The sequence below is a fragment of the Balaenoptera physalus genome, assembly GCF_965194825.1.
Source record: "Balaenoptera physalus genome assembly, chromosome: 3".
Lineage (NCBI taxonomy): Eukaryota > Metazoa > Chordata > Mammalia > Artiodactyla > Balaenopteridae > Balaenoptera > Balaenoptera physalus.
The window spans coordinates 53,187,995-53,211,379 of NC_138890.1; the positions used below are offsets into that span (position 1 = coordinate 53,187,995).

At 37.9% G+C, this 23,385-nt stretch overlaps 1 protein-coding gene across 5 annotated transcripts in view; it reads left to right on the plus strand.

Annotated features, from left to right (window-relative positions):
• LOC309657195 (uncharacterized protein C5orf46 homolog) overlaps positions 1–23,385 on the plus strand; it is a 70,024-nt gene that overhangs the window by 9,714 nt on the left and 36,925 nt on the right. Inside the window, exon 4 of one of the 5 annotated variants that reach the window (XM_082454345.1) lies at positions 1,079–1,311. The exons of 3 other annotated variants lie outside the window; for them this stretch is intronic. The gene's annotated coding sequence lies outside the window, so the exon portion shown is untranslated. Of the gene's footprint in view, positions 1–800; positions 985–1,078; positions 1,312–23,385 lie in introns of those variants that run through there. One more of the 5 variants, XM_082454346.1, reaches the window with a different exon arrangement.

A 23,385-nucleotide genomic window follows, 5' to 3' on the forward strand; every position in this document is an offset into this window, starting at 1 on the left:
CACCTAGCAGAGTGCACCCCAGGATTGTGCAGGAAAATAATGAAGTTCTATGTACAAGTGCCGTGGGCATGCCTTGGAGAAAGAATATAAAAAGGAAGCCCTGGAGGAAAGGGTGGGCATTAAGAGGGCTTCACAAAGAAGGTGAATTTCTGCATGCAATCTCAGATGATGAGCAGAAAAGGGCAAGTCCTCAAAAACTAATCATCCAATAATTGGACACCTAATTAATCTGAGATTCTCCCAACCTCAGCTCAATCACATTGATAGGATTTCCTTATGTTAATAAACTTACAATCTTAACTCCTAATGTCCTGCATCACTTGAAATCATGGGGATTCAAGTCTCCCAGTGTCTTAAGTCATTTGACATCTTAAAGTATAAATTACCTTTCTTGTGTTAAAATAAGAATCCAATGAACCTCACCAAGATTATGAAAGAAGTAAAAGATGGGAAAGCACTTTGTGAATTCTTAATATCTATGTACATTTTTAAAATTAAGAACATAATATACTTGGACACACTAGATGACATGTTTAGACCTGCTGAGTCAGAACTTCCTAGGGAGGGAGCTAGGAATAAATAAATTTAATAGGAAATCCTCAAGTAACTAATGAGTAAAATTGCAGATGGGCATGACATCACTCAATATCCACCCCATGAAGTCTGATGGGAAATATTTCTTTTAGAATTTAGAGCAAGAAAAAAAAAATTTCCTTCCCTCAGGACTGCTTCCTCATTTCTGGTTATAAGATTTATGTAGCCTGGTTTATTTCATTTATTTACTTTTCCTGTCTATCCAGAAACTCAAAGAGAAACTGATGACTCAATTTACCCCAGTAAACATATGTGCATTCTCCCTTCATCCCTGTTGTTGATTCTTGCCTTTTCATTTTTGTTGTTGTTGCTTGTTTCTTAAAATATATATTATAGTTGATTTCATTATAAATCATCTCAAGTTCTAAAGTGGAGAGACATAAAAATGTTAAAGAAAAGATTAAAATATCTTTGTATTTTTCTTAAGTCTTTAAGCCCTCTTTAGCTGGTAATTGTTTCCCTGTCTCTGGTTTGTGTTTCTAAGGACATACCTGCATGGCTCCAGAATAAGGCAAGGGCAGCTGAATCCTGCTTTTCCAGTTCTTTTGTTTCACAAGTCCTCCAGGACAGAGGCCTCAAAGCAGCGCCCAGCAAGTTCTCAGGATTCAGGTCCTGGCTTCAACCAAAGACAGCTTCTTTTGAACATCCTGACTTTGCATTTTTGCTTCTAGGAGTCAAAATAAATGTGTCCTCTTTGGGGACACATATCCTGCTTCATTAAGATTTTTGTTGGTGGAAGTAATTTTTCCTGAAGCATGTTTAAAGCTTTTAATGATGCAAAAAATATGAAATATATAAAAATTATTATTATCCAGAATAACTGAAGAACATATCAAATTAAGAAAACTAAATTTCAGATAACATAAGGCCAAAGTCACAGAACCAGTAAACAACAGAAAGAAGATTTGAACCTGACTCCAAAGAAAAACCCATTAACCCCTAAAAATGCATGAGGTTTCAGAGTTAAAAGTTTCATAAATCCTTTTTGGAAAAGTCTTTCAAAAAATCTGAGCCTACACTCCTGGGCTAGTAAAAACCGACCTATAAAAAAAAAATTAACAAGGTTATTGCTGTTCCACAGTTTTTATTATTCTCATAGAATAGCAGAGTGCCCTTGAAGACATTTGAAAATGGTGGATGGAAGAGTCCTTGACAAGTCTAGTGCAGTTCTTTCATTTCTTCTACCATTGTCAAACCTGACCCAGCTGAGCCAAGAAGATTCTCCCAGAATTATTTAATGTGGACAGTAAGACAAGACTGAAATCATAAAGCACAATGACAATTATGGTAGCACTCTAGTCTAGATGGGAGGGAAGCTCAAGAGGGAGGGGATATGGGGATATATGTATACTTATAGCTGATTCACATTGTTGTACGACAGAAACTAACACAACATTGTAAAGTAATTACACTAAAATAAAGATATTTTTTAAAAAAACTATGTGCTTCTGTCCTGGATTCCTGTTCTTCCCAAGCACTTTGACTCTGAAAGCAACTCCAGTGTATTTTCAATAAACCTTTTTCTTTTTAACATCTTTATCGGAGTATAATTGCTGTACAATGGTGTGTTAGTTTCTGCTGTATAACAAAGTGAATCAGCTGTACGTATACATATATCCCCTTATCCCCTCCCTCTTGCATCTCCCTCCCACTCACCCTATCCCACCCCTCTAGGTGGTCACAAAGCACCGAGCTGATCTCCCTGTGCTATGTGGCTGCTTCCCACTAGCTATCTATTTTACATTTGGTAGTATATACATGTCCATGCCACTCTCTCACTTCGTCCCAGCTTACCCTTCCCCCTCCCTGTGTCCTCAAGTCCATTCTCTACTCTGCATCTTTAGTCTATTCCTGTCCTGCCCCTAGGTTATTCAGAACCTTTCTTTTTTTTTGTTTAGATTCCATATAATGTGTTAGCATACAGTATTGGTTTTCCTCTTTCTGACTTACTTCACTCTGTATGACAGACTCTAGGTCCATCCACCTCACTACAAATAACTCAATTTTGTTTCTTTTTATGGCTGAGTAATATTCCATTGTATATATGTGCCACATCTTCTTCACCCATTCATCTGTCGATGGACACTTAGGTTGCTTCCATGTCCTGGCTATTGTAAATAGAGCTGCAATGAACATTGTGGTACATGACTCTTTTTGAATTATGGTTTTCTCAGGGTATATGCCCAGTAGTGGGATTGCTGAGTCGTATGGTAGTTCTACTTTTAGTTTTTTAAGGAACCTCCATACTGTTCTCCATAGTGGCTGTATCAATTTACATTCCACCAACAGTGCAAGAGGGTTCCCTTTTCTCCACACCCTCTCCAGCATTTATTGTTTGCCGATTTTTTGATGATGGCCATTCTGACTGGTGTGAGATGATAGCTCATTGTAGTTTTGATTTGCATTTCTCTAATGATTAATGATGTTGAGCATCCTTTCATGTGTTTGTTGGCAATCTGTATATCTTCTTTGGAGAAATGTCTATTTAGGTCTTCTGCCCATATTAAGATTGGGTTATTTGTTTTTTTTTGATATTGAGCTGCATGAGTTGCTTGCATATTTTGGAGATTAATCCTTTGTCAGTTGCTTCATTTGCAAATATATTCTCCCATTCTGAGGGTTGTCTCTTTGTCTTGTTTATGGTTTCCTCTGCTGTGCAAAAGCTTATGTTTCATTAGGTCCCATTTGTTTATTTTTGTTTTCATTTCCATTTCTCCAGGAAGTGGGTCAAAAAGGATCTTGCTGTGATTTATGTCATAGAGTGTTCTGCATATGTTTTCCTCTAAGAGTTTTATAGTGTATGGCCTTACATTTAGGTCTTTAATCCATTTTGAGTTTATTTTGGGGTATGGTGTTAGGGAGTGTTCTAATTTCATTCTTTTACATGTAGCTGTCCAGTTTTCTCAGCACCACTTATTGAAGAGGCTGTCTTTTCTCCATTGTATATTCTTGCCTCCTTTATCAAAGATAAGGTGACCATATGTGCGTGGTTTTATCTTTGGGCTTTCTATCCTGTTCCATTGATCTATATTTCAGATTTTGTGCCAGTACCATACTGTCATGATTACTGTAGCTTTGAAGTATAGTCTGAAGTCAGAGAGCCTGATTCCTCCAGCTCCGTTTTTCTTTCCCAAGATTGCTTTCATTTTTGGGGGTCTTTTGTGTTTCCATACAAATTGCGCCATTTTTTGTTCTAGCTCTGTGAAAAATGCCATTGGTAGTTTCATAGGGATTACATTGAATCTGTAGATTGCTTTGGGTAGTAGAGTCGTTTTCACAATGTTGATTCTTCCAATCCAAGAACATGGTGTATCTCTCCATCTGTTTGTATCATCTTTAATTTCTTTCATCAGTGTCCTATGGTTTTCTGCATAAAGGTCTTTTGTCTTCTTAAGTAGGTTTATTCCTAGGTATTTTATTCTTTTTCTGGCAATGGTAAATGGGAGTGTTTCCTTAATTTCTCTTTCAGATTTTTCATCATTAATGTATAGGAATGCAAAAGATTTCTGTGCATTAATTTTGTATCCTGCTACTTTACCAAATTCACTGATTAGCTCTAGTAGTTTTCTGGTAGCATATTTAGGATTCTCTATGTATAGTATCATGTCATTTGCAAACAGTGACAGTTTTACTTTTTCTTTTCTGATTTGTAGTCCTTTTATTTCTTTTTCTTCTCTGATTGCTGTGGCTAAAACTTCCAAAACTATGTTGAATAATAGTGGTGAGACGGGGCAACCTTGTCTTGTTCCTGATCTTAGTGGAAATGGTTTCAGTTGTTCACCATTGAGAATGATGTTGGCTGTGGGTTTGTCATATATGGCCTTTATTATGTTGAGGGAAGTTCTCTCTATGTCTACTTTCTGGAGGATTTTTATCATAAATAGGTGTTGAATTTTGTCAAAAGGTTTTTCTGCATCTGTTGAGATTATCATATGGTTTTTATCCTTCTATTTGTTAATGTGGTGTATCACATTGATTGATTTGCATATATTGAAGAATCCTTGCATTCCTGGGATAAACCCCACTTGATCATGGTGTATGAACCTTTTAATGTGTTGTGGATTCTGTTTGCAAGTACTTTGTTGAGGATTTTTGCATCTATGTTCATCAGTGACATTGGCCTGTAGTTTTCTTTTTTTGTGACATCATTGTCTGATTTTGTTATCAGTGGATGGTGGCCTTGTAGAATGAGTTTGGGAGTGTTCCTCCCTCTGCTATATTTTGGAAGAGTTTGAGAAGGATAGGTGTTAGCTCTTCTCTAAATGTTTCATAGAATTTGCCTGTGAAGCCATCGGGTCCTGGGCTTTTGTTTGTTGGAAGATTTTTAATCACAGTTTCAATTTCAGTGCTTGTAATTTGTCTTTATATTTCTGTTTCTTCCTGGTTCAGTTGTGGAAGGTTGTGCTTTTCTAAGAATTTTTCCATTTCTTCCAGGTTGTCCACTTTATTGGTATAGAGTTGCTTGTGGTAATCTCTCATGATCCTTTGTATTTCTGCAGTGTCAGTTGTTACTTCTCCATTTTCATTTCTAATTCTATTGATTTGAATCTTCTCCCTATTTTTCTTGATGAGTCTGGCTAATGCTTTATCAATTTTGTTAACTTCTCTAGACACAGCTTTTAGTTATATTGGTCTTTGCTATCATTTCCTTCATTTCTTTTTCATTTATTTCTGATCTGATCTTTATGATTTCTTTCCTTCTGCTAACTTTGGGGGTTTTTTGTTCTTCTTTCTCTAACTGATTTAGGTGTAAGGTTAGTTTTTTTATTTGAGATGTTTCTTGTTTCTTGAGGTAGGATTGTATTGCTATAAACTTACCCCTTAGAACTGCTTTGGCTGCATCCCATGGGTTTTGGGTCGCCGTGTTTTCATTGTCATTTGTTTCTAGGTATTTTTTGATTACCTCTTTGATTTCCTTAGTGATCTCTTGGTTATTTAGTAGTGTATTGTTTAGCCTCCATGTGTTTGTATTTGTTACAGATTTTTTCCTGTAATTGATATCTAGTCTCATAGTGCTGTGGTTGGAAAATGTACTTGGTACGATTTCAATTTTCTTAAATTTAGTAAAGCTTGATTTGTTACCCAAGATATGTTCTATCCTAGAGAATGTTCCATGAGCACTTGAGAAGAAAGTGTATTCTGTTCTTTTTGGATGAAATGTCCTATAAATATTAATTAAGTCCATCTTGTTTAATGTATCATTTAAGGCTTGTGTTTCCTTATTTATTTGCATTTTGGATGATCTGTCCATTGGTTAAAGTGGGGTGTTAAAGTCCCCTCCTATTATTGTGGTACTGTCGATTTCTCATTTTATGGCTGTTAGCATTTACCTTAGGCATTGAGGTGATCCTATGTTGGGTGCATAAATATTTACAACTGTTATATCTTCTTCTTGAATTGATCCCTTGGTCATTATGTAGTATCCCTCTTTGCCTCCTGTAATAGTCTTTATTGTAAAGTCTATTTTGTCTGATATGAGAATTCTTACTCCTGCTTTCTTTTGATTTCCATTTGCACGGAATATCTTTTTCCAACCCCTCACTTTCAGTCTGTATGTGTCCCTAGGTCTGAAGTGGGTCTCTTGTAGACAACATATATATGGGTCTTGTTTTTGTATCCATTCAGGCAGTCTATGTCTTTTGGTTGGAGCATTTAATCCATTTACATTTAAGGTAGTTATCGATATGTATGTTCCTATTACCATTTTCTTAATTGTTTTGGGTTTGTTATTGTAGGTCTTTTCCTTCTCTAGTATTTCCTGCCTAGAGAAGTTCCTTTAGCATTTGTTGTAAAGCTGGCTTGGTGGTGCTGGATCCTCTTAGCGTTTGCTTGTCTGTAAAGGTTTTAATTTTTCCGTCGAATCTGAATGACATCCTTGTTCGGTAGAGTAATCTTGGTTGTAGGTTTTTCCCTTTCATCACTTTAAATATGTCCTGCCAGTCCCTTCTGGCTTGCAGAGTTTCTGCTGAAAGATCAGCTGTTAACCTTATGGGGATTCCCTTGTATGTGATTTGTTGCTTTTCCCTTGCTGCTTTTAATATTTTTTCTTTGTATTTAATTTTTGATAGTTTCCTTAATATGTGTTTTGGCATGTTTCTCCTTGGATTTATCCTGTATGGGACTCTCTGTGCTTCCTGGACTTGATTGACTCTTTCCTTTCCCATATTAGGGAAGTTTTCAACTAAAATCTCTTCAAATATTTTCTCAGTCCCTTTTTCTTTCTCTTCTTCTTCTGAGACCCCTATTATTCGAATGTTGGTGCTTTTAATGTTGTCCCAGATGTCTCTGAGACTGTCCTCAATTCTTTTTATTTTTTTTTCTTTATTCTACTCTGTGGTAGTTATTTCCATTATTTTATCTTCTAGGTCACTTCTCTGTTCTCTGCCTCAGTTATTCTGCTATTGATCCCTTCTAGAGAATTTTCAATTTCATTTATTGTGCTGTTCATCATTGTTTGTTTTCTCTTTAGTTCTTCTAGGTCCTTGTTAATTGTTTCTTGTATTTTCTCCATTCTATTTCCAAGGTTTTGGATTATCTTTACTCTCATTACTCAATTCTTTTTTAGGTAGACTGCCTATTTCCTCTTCATTTGTTTGGTCTGGTGGGTTTTTACCTTGCTCCTTCATCTGCTGTGTATTTCTCTGTCTTCTCATTTTGCTTAACTTACTGTGTTTGGGGTCTCCTTTTCACAGGCTGCAGGTTCATAGTTCCTGTTGTTTTTGGTGTCTGCCCCCAGTGGGTAAGGTTGGTTCAGTGGGTTGTGTTGGTTTCCTGGTGGAAGGGACTGGTGCCTTTGTTCTGGAGGATGAGGCTGGATCTTGTCTTTTTGGTGAGCAGGACTGCACCCGGTGGTGTGTTTTGGGGTGTTTGTGACCTTATTATGATTTTAGACAGCTTCTCTACTAATGGGTGTGGTTGTGTTCCTGTCTTGCTAGTTGTTTGGCATAGGGTGTCCAGCACTGTAGCTTGCTGGTCGTTGAGTGTAGCTGGGTCTTAGCATTGAGATGGAGCTCTCTGGAACAGCTTTCACCATTTGATATTACATGGGGCCAGGAGGTCTCTGGTGGACCAATGTCCTGAACTCGGCTCTCCCACCTCAGAGGCTCAGGCCTGACACTCGGCCAGAGCACCAAGACCCTGTCAGCCACATGGATCCCATCTGCATAGTCTGTATCTGCTCCACCCCACCAGACATCCGAGTCAACCTCCTCTGCGTCTGCTGTGTCAATCCAATAAATCTTTTGTTTGTTGTCTTCCTATTTATACTAAGCCAGGATAGGTTTGCATGCAACATAAAGAACCTTTAATAATGCAGATAGCTAAACAAAGAGCGAATTTGTACTAAATATTGAAAAATATATATTACTTTCTACAATAAATTTAGATAATCCACCCTCTAATTTTCCAGAGACCTCCAGTTTCTTTTTATCCCCAACTTCATTGAAATATAATAGACATATAACATTGTGGAAATTTAAGACGTACAACGTGATGATTTGATATACATATATATTGCAAAATGATTCCCACAACAAGGTTAGTTAACACATCCATCACCTCACATGGTTACCTTTTTGTTTTTTTGTTTTGTAGTGAGAACTTTTAAGATCTACTTTGTTAGCAACTGTCAAGTACACAATACAGTATTATTAACTACAGTCACCATGTTGTATATTAGATCTCCAACTTATTGATCTTATAACTGGAAGTTTGAAACCTTTGGCCAGCTTCTCCCATTTCTCCCACCACCTCCTCTGCCCCTGGCAACCACCAATCTACTCTCGACTTCAATGACTTCCATTTATTTTTTAAGATTACATATATAAATGAGGTCATACAATATTTGGCTTTCTTTGTCTAACTTACTTCACTTAGCATAACATCCTCATAATTCATCTATATTGTTGCAAGTGGCAGGATTTCCTTCTTTTTTAAGGTTGAACAACATTCCATTATATATATATACCACATTCATCCATTGACAGACATAGGTTGTTTCCATGTCTTGTTTATTGTAATTAATGCTGCAATGAATGTGGAGGTACAGATATCTCTTCGAGATAGTGTTTTTATTTCCCTTGGATATATAACCAGAAGTAGGATTGCTGGATCATATGGTAGTTCTATTTTTATTTTTTTGAGGAACCTCCATACTGTTTTTCTTTATGGCTATACCAATTTACATTCCCACCAACAGTGCACAAGTGTTCCCTTTTCTCCACACCCTTGTCAGCACTTGTTATCTCTCGTATTTTGATCATAGCCATTGTAACAGGTGTGAGGTCGTATCTCATCATGGCCTTGTTTTGTATTTTCCTAGTGATTAGTGATGCTGAGCACCTTTTCATATACCTGTCAGCCATTTTTATGTCTTCTTTGGAAAAATGTCTATTCAGGTTTTTTTAGGTCTTTTTCCTATTTTTTTAAAAAAATATTTGCTTTTGCTATTGATCAGTATGAGCTCCTTATATATTTTGGAAGTTAATTCCTTACCAGATATGTGATTTGCACATATTGTCTCCTATTCCATAGGTTACCTTTTCTTTTTGTTGATCATTTCAATACTGTGCTAAATTTAAACATCACATCCTCTTAATCAAAGTTACCTAAGATTTCTATGATATTCAGCATCTGACATGCAGACTGCTTCTTCCCAACAAATGTGACCCAAGAATCCTTCTTCATATTCTGAGTGCCTAACTTGTGCTTGGGAAATATATTTACTATAAGTAAAAGAATCGGTGTACTCCCTATGTGAGAGAGACATGCCCTATCAGAGCTTTGTCTTTATCTTCACCTGTTTGTTGTACAATTTGAAATCTCTCTTTCATGTTGGTAAAATAGCAAAACACAACACAACAAAACAAGCAACAACAACAAAAAAAGCAGGTACCGAATCAGTACTGGATTTTGCGCACTACAAAGAAATACCTGTCTAAGATCTCCAGCAACCTATAGAGATTTTGAAGATTTCCCAATTTCTTTTTTTTTTTAATTAATTAATTAATTAATTAATTATTTTTGGCTGTGTTGGGTCTTCGTTTCTGTGCGAGGGCTTCCTCTAGTTGCAGCAAGCGGGGGCCACTCTTCATCGCGGTGCGCGGGCCTCTCACTATCGCGGCCTCTCCCGTTGCAGAGCACAGGCTCCAGACACACAGGCTCAGCAGTTGTGGCTCACGGGCCCAGCCGCTCCGCGGCATGTGGGATCCTCCCAGACCAGGGCCCGAACCCGTGTTCCCTGCACCGGCAGGCAGATTCTCAACCACTGCGCCATCAGGGAAGCCCTTCCCAATTTCTTTACAATGCATGTTACTTCTCTTCCCATCCTCCAATAAGACCCCTCTTTGCAGCCAGCAGGAACACCTGTTTTTGAAGATGAATCTCTCACACCTTCATGGTGTTTTTGTTTTGTTTTGTTTTGTTTTTATGGTCCCTTCACACAATTATCTCACTGTAACCTTTAATTGCAGTACAATTGAAGTAACCTGGTCAAGCATTATTTTCTTCACATGACAGGCGAGGAAACTGAGGCTCAGGGAAGGTAATTGACATCATGCCTAAGATATGAGAGCTGATGGAGGCTGAGTGGGAGGTTGGTCTAACCTCCAGCACAACTCTGCTGTCCTGTGACACCCTGAGGACACAGTCCACTGCATCGCTCTGTCCCCAATCCCAAAGTCCCTACCATGACATCAGCACTTGAGGGAATTTACCCCCTGCACTTTACAGAGATGCTGAGCAGAAAGAGTACTTCTATTAAAATATAATTCAAATTGTATAAGTTCCTTCTGCTACTTCCCATCTCATTCTGAACAAAAGCTAAATTTAAAAATTTTCTTACAATGGTGGCTGAGACCCTCCCTGAGCTACCCACATCACATTTCTTCTACTGCCACTCATTCTTTTGCTACCTCCACTGTAGCCATCTGGGATCCTTGCTGTTCTCTAACACTCCAGGAATGTTTTTTCCTCAGAGCCTTGCATTTATTCTATTTTTTGCCTAAAATACCCTTCCCCAAGACAGCCACTGGCTTGCTGGCTTGCTCCCTCAGTTCTTTAAATCTTATCTTTGAGATCACCTTTTCAGTGAGACCTTTGTTGGGTACTCTGCTTAAAATTGCACTTTCTGGGCCCACCATTTCTTATCCCTTTGGGCTGCTGTATTTTCCTCCATAGTGCTCATCTTTTAACACAATTTAAAACTTCTTCATTTATTTTGTTCCTTTTTCTGCACCCCTAATAGACTATAAGCTCTATGAGGCAATAATTTTACCTCTTTTGTTCAATATTCATGGAAATATAGTGAGCAATTAGAACAGTATCTGTCAGAGAATAACTGGTCAATAAATATTTATTGTGCTCTGTGTTAAGCAAAGAAATTAAAATCATAATATTTCTACTTAAGGACAAGATAGTAAGGATGCAAAGTTGGACATTCTGTGGTTCTTGCCTTCAAATAGCGCACAACCTTGATGCAGAAGATATGAGCACATAATCAAGTAACCACACTCAGCATGATCTTATGTAACAGAGGCACAGACACAGTAGCATACAAACCGGGACAGCCATTAATGCTCCCTTGGAAACTCTGGGAAGACTTCTCAGTGGTAATAATATTCGAGCTGTATCTTGATAGATGAGAAAGGATTTGGAGACACAGAGAAAGTGGAGGAAGGGTAATTCAACCACAGGGGACAACTTAAATTAAAGCTCAGACTGTGACAATGCTTGACATTCAATGGTGGCTCTTCAAAAGCTAGCTAAGTTGGTAAAACAATAGATAATGTTGGGACATTACCCATACTTGGACCTTCAGAAATGTTGCCTCATTTAATCCTCACTTGAAGTGCAAAAATTAGATATTAGCATTCCCTTTTGAAATAATGCAATTGAGAACCTGAAAGTTTAAGGAAACATCCCAAGATGACTCACATCACTACCGCTGGAGCCTGAACTTGAAGAAAATTCTGTGTGAGCCTAAAGCCCTTGGTTTTTACTTCACTGCTTTTTAAGTTTGTGATAGGATTTCCTTCTGTTGTTTTTGTTTTTATTTTGAGAGGGAGGGGAACTTACTGTCTAATGTGTATTAATTGACAAGATGTTTTATTTAAAATTCCTCTTCAAAAATGATTAAAGTAGCATATGCTTACCCTAAGGGGAAAAATGATGGGGAAAGTGGGAAAATGTATACATTTTAAAAGTTAATCACCTCCCACTCAAACACCATTATCCCCAAATCAGCCTTTCTAGCAACCAATACTGACTCCATTCTCCTGTCCATCCAAATATACATACAAATGTAGAGGGAGATCTGTGTGTGCCCTCTATTCTGCAGTTTGCCCTTCTTATTTAACAATATCTCATTTTATTTACTTTACATAAGTAGATACAAATCTTTTAAAGGCTACCTGATAGCTCAAAATTTAAAACATTATAATTTCCCTATTGATGGGCATTCATAATACAATTTTTTCTACTTTTTCAGCTCTTATAGGATGTTGCCATAACCATCCTTATACGTATAAACACATGCACTTATATTTTATTTCTTTATAAAAGACTTCTAAAAACTGAATTGCTAGATGAAAGGACATTTTTATTATTATTATTATTTTGGGGGGGTAGTTGTATTTTATTTTATTTTTTATTTATTTATTTTAAACATCTTTATTGGAGTATAATTGCTTTACAATGGTGTGTTAATTTCTGCTTTATAACAAAGTGAATCAGCTATACATATACATATATCCCCCATATCTCCTCCCTCTTGCGTCTTCTCCCACCCTCCCTATCCCACCCAAGTATCTTTTCCGACCACAATGCTATGAGACTAGATAACAATTACAGGAAAAAATCTGTAAAAAATGCAAACACATGGAGGCTAAACAATGCACTACTAAATAACCAAGAGATCACTGAAGAAACCAAAGAGGAAATCAAAAAATACCTAGAAACAAATGACAATGAATACACTACAACCCAAAACCTATGGGATGCAGCAAAAGCAGTTCTAAGAGGGAAGTTTATAGCAATACAATCCTACCTCAAGAAATAAGAAACATCTCAAATAAACAACCTAACCTTACACCTAAAGCAATTAGAGAAAGAAGAACAAAAGAATCCCAAAGTTAGCAGAAAGAAAGAAATAATAAAGGTCAGACCAGAAATAAATGAAAAAGAAATGAAGGAAATGATAGCAAAGATCAATAAAACTAAAAGATGGTTCTTTGAGAAGATAAAAAAATTGATAAACCATTAGCCAGGTTCATCAAGAGAGAAAGGGAGAAGATTCAAATCAATAGAATTAGAAATGACAGAGGACATTTTAAAAAATTATGATGGATATTGTCAAAAAATCTTCAAAATGTAGCAATTCTCTTAAAGGCCCAAATTGACATTGTATTGACAAAAATTAGCTTAGATCTGTATCTCACAGTGTATGAGTAACTTTTTATAACTTTACTGAGGCATAATTGATGTATAATAAACTGCACCTATTTAAAGTACACAATTTGAAGAGTTTTTACATATGCATATACCCACAAAACCACCACCACAATCAAGATAATGAATATATGCATTACCCCCCAAAGTTTTCTCTTGTCATTTGTAATTCATTCCTCCCTTTCACCACTCCCTGTTCTAGCCATAGTCAACTACTGATTTGCTTTTTGATACTATAGATTAGCTTGCATTTTCTAGAATTTTGAGATTGACTTTGAAGTACTAATTTTCTCCTTACCATGTTCTCAGTCCTGTCTCAGACATTGAGACAACACTTGACAACATCATGTCTTATGGCTTATGTGGGTCCTGAGCTACCTTGAGAAAGCCAATACACATGATTGATAGACCTCTAGCCCCAGGTAATATGTGAGGGAAATCAGGGGGATTTCTAGCTTTTCAGTGTAATCCTCTTACCAATGTGGGTGGAGAATATAGTGTTAATTTAAAGCCAGACTAATACTAGACTAATACTAGGATAATGCAGTCCCCTATCCTTTCTTTAAATAAAATGCCTTCTAGAGTATCTAGAAAATGGATCATCTAATAGGTGTATATTAATTCGTGTTACTCAATCATTTAATCATAAAATACCTACTGAATATTACTATGCCCCATGCTCTTTGCTAGGTACTAGATTCTACCCTCTTGGAGCTTGCAAACAAGTGGGAGAGACAAATAATGATTACATAATCATATATAAGTATGTAATTATTTTTGAGAGACATACTCAGGAAGGAAGGAACATGATTCTACTAGAGTCTCTAACAAATATATTTCACCTGGACAGGGAGGAGGGTTTCCTAAGTCAGTGAGACCTGAGTTGTGATCTGGAAAAAAAAAAAAAAAAAATGACAAGGAGGTAATGAGAAAAAAATCAGCAGAAGTAAATGAAGAGGAACTACTTATGAGTGAACAGCCTTTGCAAAATCCCTGTATCAGGCATCCTCACGCCAGAAGGTCAAGGTGGCTGGGAAACAAATGAGAGCAAGGGAGAAAAGCAAGTGCTAGGCCTACAGCACTCACAGGCTTAATCAGGATTTCATTCTTAACTCCAAAAACAATGGAAAGCCACCAAAGGGTTTTAGGCATTAGAATGAGAATGATCATTGTTGCATTTTGAAAAGATCACTTGGCTGCTGTGAGGACCAGACTGAGGGGTTCAGAGTAGAAGAAGGAAACCTTCTAGGAAGCTCTTACAAGAGAAGAGAGAGACTTGGATGAGGGAGTATCAGTGCAGATGGAACCATGTGGGAGGATTCAAGAGAATATTAGGAGGCGAGGTTGATAGGACAAGGTGATGAGTTGGATATGATGTGTCATGGTTTCAAAAATGACTCCCAGTTGTCTGACTAATATAATTGGACCTGTGGTGGTGCCATTGATGGAGATTGGGATACTGGATACAAAACTGCCCATGACTCTTAGGATATTTGCACATTCAGGAAACTCAACCCAGAATATTCTTTGGCCAAGATGGTTTCTTCACAAGCTCAAGTCCCAACTTAAATGACATTTCCAAAGAGGGACTTCCTTAGCCACTCAAAATAAAACAGGGAACCTCTTGTCACTGTTACCATTCTTAAAATCTTATTTTTTTTTTATTGTTCTGATCATAATTTGTAATGATCTACCTACCTGTGTTTACTCACACAGTTTCTGTGTCTTTCTTTAGACTGTAAAATCTGTGGGGCCATGTTCATTTTTTTTACCACTGTGTGCTCAATTTTTGGCACAGATACGGTGATTAATATTCAATCACCACTTGTGGAATTAAAAATATAGAGAGAACATATTTAATAACCAACTATTAGTCATATTAGTGGTTACTATTAGTCATATTAGTCATATTAGTGGTTACTATTATTTAATCACGAAAAAAGTTCTCATTAGAAAAAGACCCACCTAGCTAGTGGCAGAGCAAAGAATGCACTTTTTAAAGATGCTCAAAATAAAGCCAGAGGTAGGGGTTTCCCTAGTGGTGCAGTGGTTAAGAATCCGCCTGCCAGTGCAGAGGACACAGGTTCGAGTCCTGGTCTGGGAAGATCCCACATGCCGTGGAGCAACTAAACCCGCGAGCCACAACTACTGAGCCCGTGTGCCACAACTACTGAAGCCCGCGCGCCTAGAGCCTGTACTCTGCAACAAGAGAAGCCACCGCAATGAGAAGCCTGCGCACCTCAACAAAGAGTAGCCCCCGCTCGCCACAACTAGAGAAAGCCCACGCACAGCAACGAAGACCCAACACAGCCAAAAATAAATAAATAAAAGAAATAAATTTTTTTAAAATTAAAAAAAAATAAAAATAAAGCCAGAGGTAGTTACTAGAAAGGAGGAACATCAGATAATTTTCATTTAGTTGTGTTTCCCAGTGAAAAATTTAATAAATAGAAGGTGCTGATATTTCTTACTATATATCTTGAATAGATATATAAATAAAATGTCTCCTTTGATGTTGTTAACAACCTATGAGTGTCTCCTGCTGTCTTTAATCTACTTCAAAAGGCTACAAGCTTTTAGGCTGGCTCCTTTCCAAAATTTAAAAAAATGCAGCAAATAAGTTTTACTTTATCTGTTTGTTTGTATTACTTGACTTAAACATGGAGGCCAGAAATAATATGATTCAGGTATTGCATCTCCAGACCTTCCAACACATCAAGCCGAAAAGAGATTTATTGCTTTCTCAGGCAGAACAATCATACCCCAAGCATTGTCTTTGGTCCCTAATCCATCTTTGGTAATGGACCTTCTCTGACCTCAATAACCTCAGATCCCAACTGCTCTTTTACATGGAACTTTGTCAGTAGCTACCAAAATTTTAAACACTAAAGAATTCTCGGCATTGTATTTCTACTTCCAAGATTTTTCTGAAGAGATAAATAGAAAACTACATGCAAATATATGGATGTTTACTGTAGAACTCTTTATAATAACAAAAATATACTAGAAATGATTTAAGTATTCACATAGATGTCAGTTTAAATACAGTGTGGCTTATTCATATAGGAATGCTTTTAAATGTGCAGAAAATGTTTTGAAAAATCACATAAAACTGTGAACGGGTTTCTTCTAGTTTGTTGAACTTATGAAAGAAAGGAATTAAAGTTACATATGTAATTATACACACATATAATTATACATATATGAAAATATATAAATATATATCATATACAGAAATATAACTTATATTAATTAAATTGCATATAATATATATTTCTATATTCTGATTATCTCCACAATATTTTTAACTAAACTTCGTATTTTTTGATAATCATAGAGTCACGTGCAGTTGCAAGAACTGCATATTCTCTACTAAGTTTCTCCAAATGGCAACATCTTGCAAAACGATGCTACAATATCAAAACCAGTATATTGACATCAATACATACATGATACAAAGCATTTCCACTGCCATAAAAATTTCTCATGGGGCCCTTATATAGCACACTCACTTCCCTCCTACTCCCATCCCCTTCTTAGCCCCTGGAACTCACAAATTTGTTTTCCTTTTCTGTAATTTTGTCATTTTGAGAATGTTTATGTTTATATAAATGGAATCATACAGTATTTAACTTTTGGGAATTGACTTTTTTCACTTAGCATAAGTCTCTGAAGATTCATCCAGGCTATTGTGTGTATCAATAGTTTATTCTCAGGTTATTGATGATAGTATTACAGTCCTATAGATAGATGTACAGCAGTTTGTTTAACCATTCATCCATTGGAGGACAACTGGGTAGTTTCCAGGTTTTGACTATCACAAATAAAACTGCTATGAACATTTGTGTACTGGTTTTTGCATAAATATAAATTTTATTTCTCTGGATAAATGTCTGGGAGTACAATTGCTGGGTTGTATGGTAGTTCCATGTTTAGTTTTTTGAGAAACTGTCAAAATATTTTTCCAGAGTAGCTGTACCATTTTACATTCACACCAGCAATGTACTAGTGATCCAATTTTTCTATATCTTTGGCAGCTTTTGGTGTTGTCATTTTCATAATAAATTGTATCAACTTCTGCCAAAATCATCAGGTTCTGCCTATGTTCCTAAACATAGTCTGTCTTCTAATTCCTTCTTAACTAAGTCATTCCCTTTGATACACACCCAGAAAAAAAACCTCCAGACCCAATAGACTGCTATATTACATTTATTACTCAAAACTTCGTGACACAGAACTCTTTCCCCAGACTTCTCCATTTAGCACCTTGAATGAAGGCATAATCATCCTCTCAAATATGCAAAACACAGCAAGCTAGGAGAAATAGTAATGAATAGCTTAATAATATGACTGATGGGAGAGAACAAAGGGTCAACCCAACAAGATAAAACTTAACAGAAAGATATCCATCTATTCAAAAACACAACCCAGTGCTGACTACCTACAAGCTCTGTGCTATGTGCTGAGAATACAGACATAAATAAGTTCAAGTTCCTATTTGATTTCACAGTTGAGAAAGGAGATTTTGAAATAAGTATGAAAATAAGTATGTCTAAATCTGTGTTTTGAATATGTTTGTTGGTTTAAAATAGTGTCTGACTTTTTTTCAATCAGCACTAAAAAACTTTCAATGAGTTTGAAGCTAGGGAGTGACTCGTATTTTAAGAAATCACTTTCCCTTTTGTGCAGCTGACAGATTGGAAAAGATCAGCTTTGGGAATACAGAGGCCATTTGGGAGATTAACACAGTAGTCTGGAGAGGAATGACAAGGTTTTGGGAAAAGCAGCAGCTGTAGTGATAATGAAAATATGTATATGATAGATATGGAAAAGGCTTATAATTAACAGGGCTTTCTTACCAATTAGAAAATAAGGCTGAGAAGAGGGAATACTTAGAATGATTCCCAAGTTTCTGACCCACACAACAAGGAAAATAGTGCTATATATTGAGATAGGAAATTAGAACATCTGAGTGTATTTTGAAAGACAGACAAGAAGTCCAGATAAATGTCTGTTGAGCTGAACTTTAAAAAACAGCATCTGTTGGAAGTGATTTATGGGTAATTGAATCTCTTCTCTTCAAAGGAAAAATACAGGTTGCAGCAATAGATTTTAGAGTTCTTAACATGGAGATTATATTGACAGCTACAGGAACACATGAAAACCCCTAGTGAAGGCTATATGTAAAGTGAAAAGAGAAGAGGAATCAAGTTTAGAATTTTTGGAGGCATCAACATTCAGAGGAAGTCAGGATAATGAGGGCCATTTTAATGAAACTGAAAAATAATGGTCAAATAGTAAGAAGGATACTAGAAGTGGGAGGAAAGAAAATCCAGCAGAGCAGAAAATTACAAGTAGAGTGGAGATATGGCAGGTAGCAGTTACTTGGAAGTAGTCAAGTCATGTGGTAAATTACATTATGTTAACCCATATTTGGCACCCTTCCATTTGTAGAAATGTATATGCCCTTCCTAAATAAGTCAGGCATGGTCTTGTGACTTGCTTTGGTCAATGAAACAGGACAGGGTCACTTCCAAGAAGAAGCTTTAAAAATTAGCATATGGTTCACTAAGTTCTCTTTCCTCATGAGCCATGATGATCAGAAATGCTCCAGACAAAGACTGTTCCATCAGTTCTGGGTCACAGAATTCAGACAACATGGGGAGAGCTATAGCCAACCCAAGATGGCCATATAGTATGAGAAAAAAAATTAAATGTTGTGGATGTAAGCCCCTGAGATTTGGAGTTATATATTAATACAACTGGTCAACCCAGTCTGTTCTTAGTAGACACAGGCAAAGTGAGAAAGGAAAACAGGAAGTTTCACAAGGTTCAACAATTTTAGCTGTAAAAAACACGGGGGTTAAGAAACGGCAGGAGGAGGAGTCAAGGTGGTGGGATAGGAGGTTGCAGAATTTGTCTCTCCTCACAAGTACATCAAGAATCCATCTACAAATGGAACAATTCTCACAGAACACCTGCTGAACGTTAGTGGAAGACTTTGGACACCTAAAAGGACAAGAAAAATCCCCTCGCCAAGTAGGATGAAAGAAAAAAAGAAAAGAGGAATTAAAAAAGGGACCAGCAACCATGGCGGGAAATTGAAGGTGAGGAGAGATTCCTGCACTCAGAAGAACCCCTGCACCATGGGGAAATTAGCTGGGACAGAAAGAGACCTTTGGGGGATCAAAGGGGAACACAGCAGACAGTCTGTGGAAGGCAGGAGAAAGTAAGAACTGTGCACACGGTCTGTGTTACAGCCCTGCACACCCCAGCCTGAGTTGTTGTCTCCTGTTGCAGAGAGGGGCTGGGTGCTGGAAAGTGAGGTTTGAAGCGTGGACCCAGTGAGGGGCAGCTGTTGGCTGTGAAAAGACAGCCTGAAGAGACAGGACTAAGGAGCTCCACAACCAGGAAAGTCTGCAGAGGAAGCCTGGGACACCATAGAAGCAAGGCGTCATTGTTGAGTGCCGCGCAAGGGGCAGGGCCACAACTGCAACCCCCTTCCCCACCTGCCGGCTTCAGACTCCATGGGTACTGGGAGGGGCAGCCATCTGAGCAGGCTCACCCACCCCTCAAGCCAAGGCCTCCTCTGCCCATGTAGGCTCTGGGGTCCTGAGTGCTACCCATGCCAAAGCCTCCTTGGCAATCAGCTCTGGACACCCCTACCTGAGATGGTAATCTGCCAATGCTGGCAGGGGCTGAGTGATTAAGAGTGGGATTAAGAGAGTGGATCCAGGGAGAGGACTGATGTTGGCTGCGCAGATACAAGAGAGGGAATGGGAGTGACTCTGTGGCCAGAAGTGCCCCTAGAGGAAGAACGGTCTGCCTAGGAAACAAGGTGCCATTGTTGCGCATAAGGGGCAGGGCCGCCCCTACCCTCACAAGCCAGCCCCTGACTCTGCAGGCACTGGAAGGGACTCCCACCAGAGTGAGCATGCCCCAGTCTGTTGCAACTGCCTGCTGGTCTCTGCCGCTTCACACACACCCCAGTTGTCATCACCATACCCCTCCCCAGCCTGAGTGAGTAAGTGTGCCCCAATCAGCTGCTGCTTTCGCTCTCTCTCGCCTGGGTGGGGAGCAGATGGCTGAGGGTGGTGCACATGCAGAGGTGGGACCAAAACCAAAGCTGAGCCCCAGGGGCAGTGTGACTAAGTAAGAGGAAGAGAAATCTCTCCATGCAGCTGCACAAGCTGTAGATTAAGTCCCCGTGATTGGCTTGGTAAATCCTGTGTCTGTGGAATATCTGAATAGACAATGAGTGTTCCCACAACTGAGAACAGTCTAGCTTTAGCAGCAGTGGACTCTGGGGGCAAGTACACACAGGAGTTGGGCCAGGTCAGAGTCTGAGCTGGCCCCATAGTGCCCACAGCAGGTCCAGAGACCTAGCTAGAAGTACTGGGGGGCCTCTTGGAGAGGCAGGGGTTGGCTGTGGCTCACTGCGGGGGCAAGGACACTGAGAAAGAGTCCCAGGAAAATATTCTTATTACTATTATTCTTTTTTTGTTTGTTTCATTTTGTTCTGTTGTTGTTGTTGTTCTTATTATTCTTACTTTTTATTTTTTAATATATATTTTTTCTATTTTTACTTTACTTTTTTGTTGTTTTGTGTGTTTTTTTTCGTTTTTGCTCTTTGGTTTTTTTGGATCATTTTTGTGTGTTTGTTTTATGTTTTCTTTGCTTTTTTTTAGTTGCTCTCTGTTTTTGTTTTGTTTTTCTTTTTTGTTTTTGTTAGTTTAGGCTTTATTGATTGTTTTCATCTTTGAGTTCTTTGTTTCTTCTCTTGTTTTCTTTTCTTTTTTGTCTGTTTCTTTGTTCCTGTTTGGTTGGTTTTGTTTTATCATTTATCTTGGGTTTGGTTTGTCTGTTTGTTTTCCTTCTTTTTTGTGTGTTGTTATCATTGTTGCTGTTTGTTTTTGTTTTTGCTCTTTGTCTTGGGTTTTGTTTGTTTTGTTTTCTTTTTTTTTTTTTTTCTTTTCTCTCTGGCTGTGCTGTGTGGCTTGGTTCCCCAGCAAAGGGTCAGGCTTGGGCCGCCAGGGTGGGAGTGCTGAATCCAGGACGCTGGACCACCAGAGAATTCCCTGGCCTAGGGAATATTAATCGGCATGTGCTCTCTGGAGGTATCCATCTTGACACCAAGACCCACCTCCACCCAACTGCCTGCAGGCTCCAGCGCTGGACACCTCACACTAAACAACCAGCAAGACAGGAACACAGCCCCACCCATCAGTAGACAGGCTGCCTAAAGCTGTACTAAGTTCACAGACACCCCAAAACACACCACATGATGCACCCCTGCCCATCAGAGGGAAAAGACTCAGCTCCACCCACCAGAGCACAGGCACTAGTCCCTCTCACCAGGAAGCCTACACCAGCCCTTGGACCAACCTCACTTACCAGGGGACAGACAACAGAAGCAAAAAGAACTACAACCCTGTAGCTTGCAGAAAGGAGACAACAAACACAGTAAGTCAGACAAAATGAGATGACACAGAAATATATTGCAGATGAAAAAGCAAGGTAAAAACCCACAAGACCAAATAAATGAAAAGGAAATATGCAATCTACCTGGAAAAGAATTCAGAGTACTGATAGTAAAGATGATCCAAGATGTCAGAAATAGAATGGAGGCAGGATCGAGAAGATACAAGAAATGTTTAACTAGGACTAGAAGAAGTAAAGAACAAACAATCAGTGATGAACAACACAATAACTGAAATGAAAAATACACTAGAAGGAATCAATAGCAGAATAACTGAGGCTGAAGAATGGATAAATGAGCTGCAAGATAGAATGGTGGAAATAACTGCCATAGAGAATAAAGAAAAAAGAATAAAAAGAAATGAGGACAGACTCAGACAGCTCTGGGACAACATTAAACACAACAACATTTGAATTATAATGGTCCCAGAAGAAGAAGAGAAAGAGAAAGGGTCTGAGAAAATATTTGAAGAGGTTATAGTTGAAAACTTCCCTAATATGGGAAAGGGAATAGTCAGTCAAGTCCAGGAAGGGCAGAGAGTCCCATACAGGATAAATCCAAGGAGAAACACGCCAAGACACATATTAAGCAAACTATCAAAAATTAAATACAAAAGAAATTTTAAAAGCAGCAAGGGAAAAGTAACAAAAAACATACAAGGGAATCCCCATAAGGTTATCAGCTGATTTTTCAGCAGAAACTCTGCATGCCAGAAGGGAGGATATATTTAAAGTGATGAAAGGGAAAAACCTACAACCAAGATTACTCTACCCAGCAAGGATCTCATTCAGATTCGACAGAGAAATCAAAAGCTTTACAGACAAGCAAAAGCTAAGAGAATTCAGCTCTACACCAAATGCTAAAGGAACTTCTGTAGGCAGGAAACGCAAGAGAACAAAAAGACCTACAAAAACAAACTCAAAACAATTCAGAAAATGGTAATAGGAACATACATATCGATAATTACCTTAAATGTAAGTGGATTAAATGCTCCAGTCAAAAGACACAGACTGCCTGAATGGATACAAAAACAAGACCCATATATATGCTGTCTACAAGAGACCCACTTCAGACCTAGGGACACATACAGACTGAAAGTGAGGGGATGGAAAAAGATATTCCATGCAAATGCAAATCAAAAGAAAGCTGGAGTAGCAATACTCATATCAGACAAAGTAGACTTTAAAATAAAGACTATTACAAGAGACAAAGAAGGTCACTACATAATGATCAAGGGATCATTCCAAGAATAAGATATAACATTTGTAAATATTTACACACCAACACACACTCCAATACATCAGGCAAATACTAACAGCCATAAAACGGGAAACTGAGAGTAACACCATAATAGTGGGGGACTGTAACACTCCACTTACACCAATGGATAGATCATTTAGACAGAAAATTAATAAGAAAACACAAGCTTTAAATGACACATTAGACCAGATAGACTTAATTGATATTTATAGGACATTCTATCTGAAAACATCAGAATATACTTTCTTTTCAAGTGTACACGGAACATTCTCCAGGATAGATCACATCTTGGGTCACAAAAAAAGCCTCAGTAAATTTAAGAAAATTGAAATTGTATCAAGCATCTTTTCTGACTACAACGTATGAGATTAGAAATCAATTACAGCAAAAAAACTGTAAAAAACACAAGCATGTGGAGGCTAAACAATATGCTACTAAATAACCAAGAAATCAAAGAGGATATCAAAAATAACTAGGAACAAATGATAATGAAAACACGAGGACCCAAAACCTATGGGATGCAGCAAAAGCAGTTCTAAGAGGGAAGTTTATAGCAATATAATCTTACCTCAAGAAACAAGAAAAAACTCAAATAAACAACCTAATCT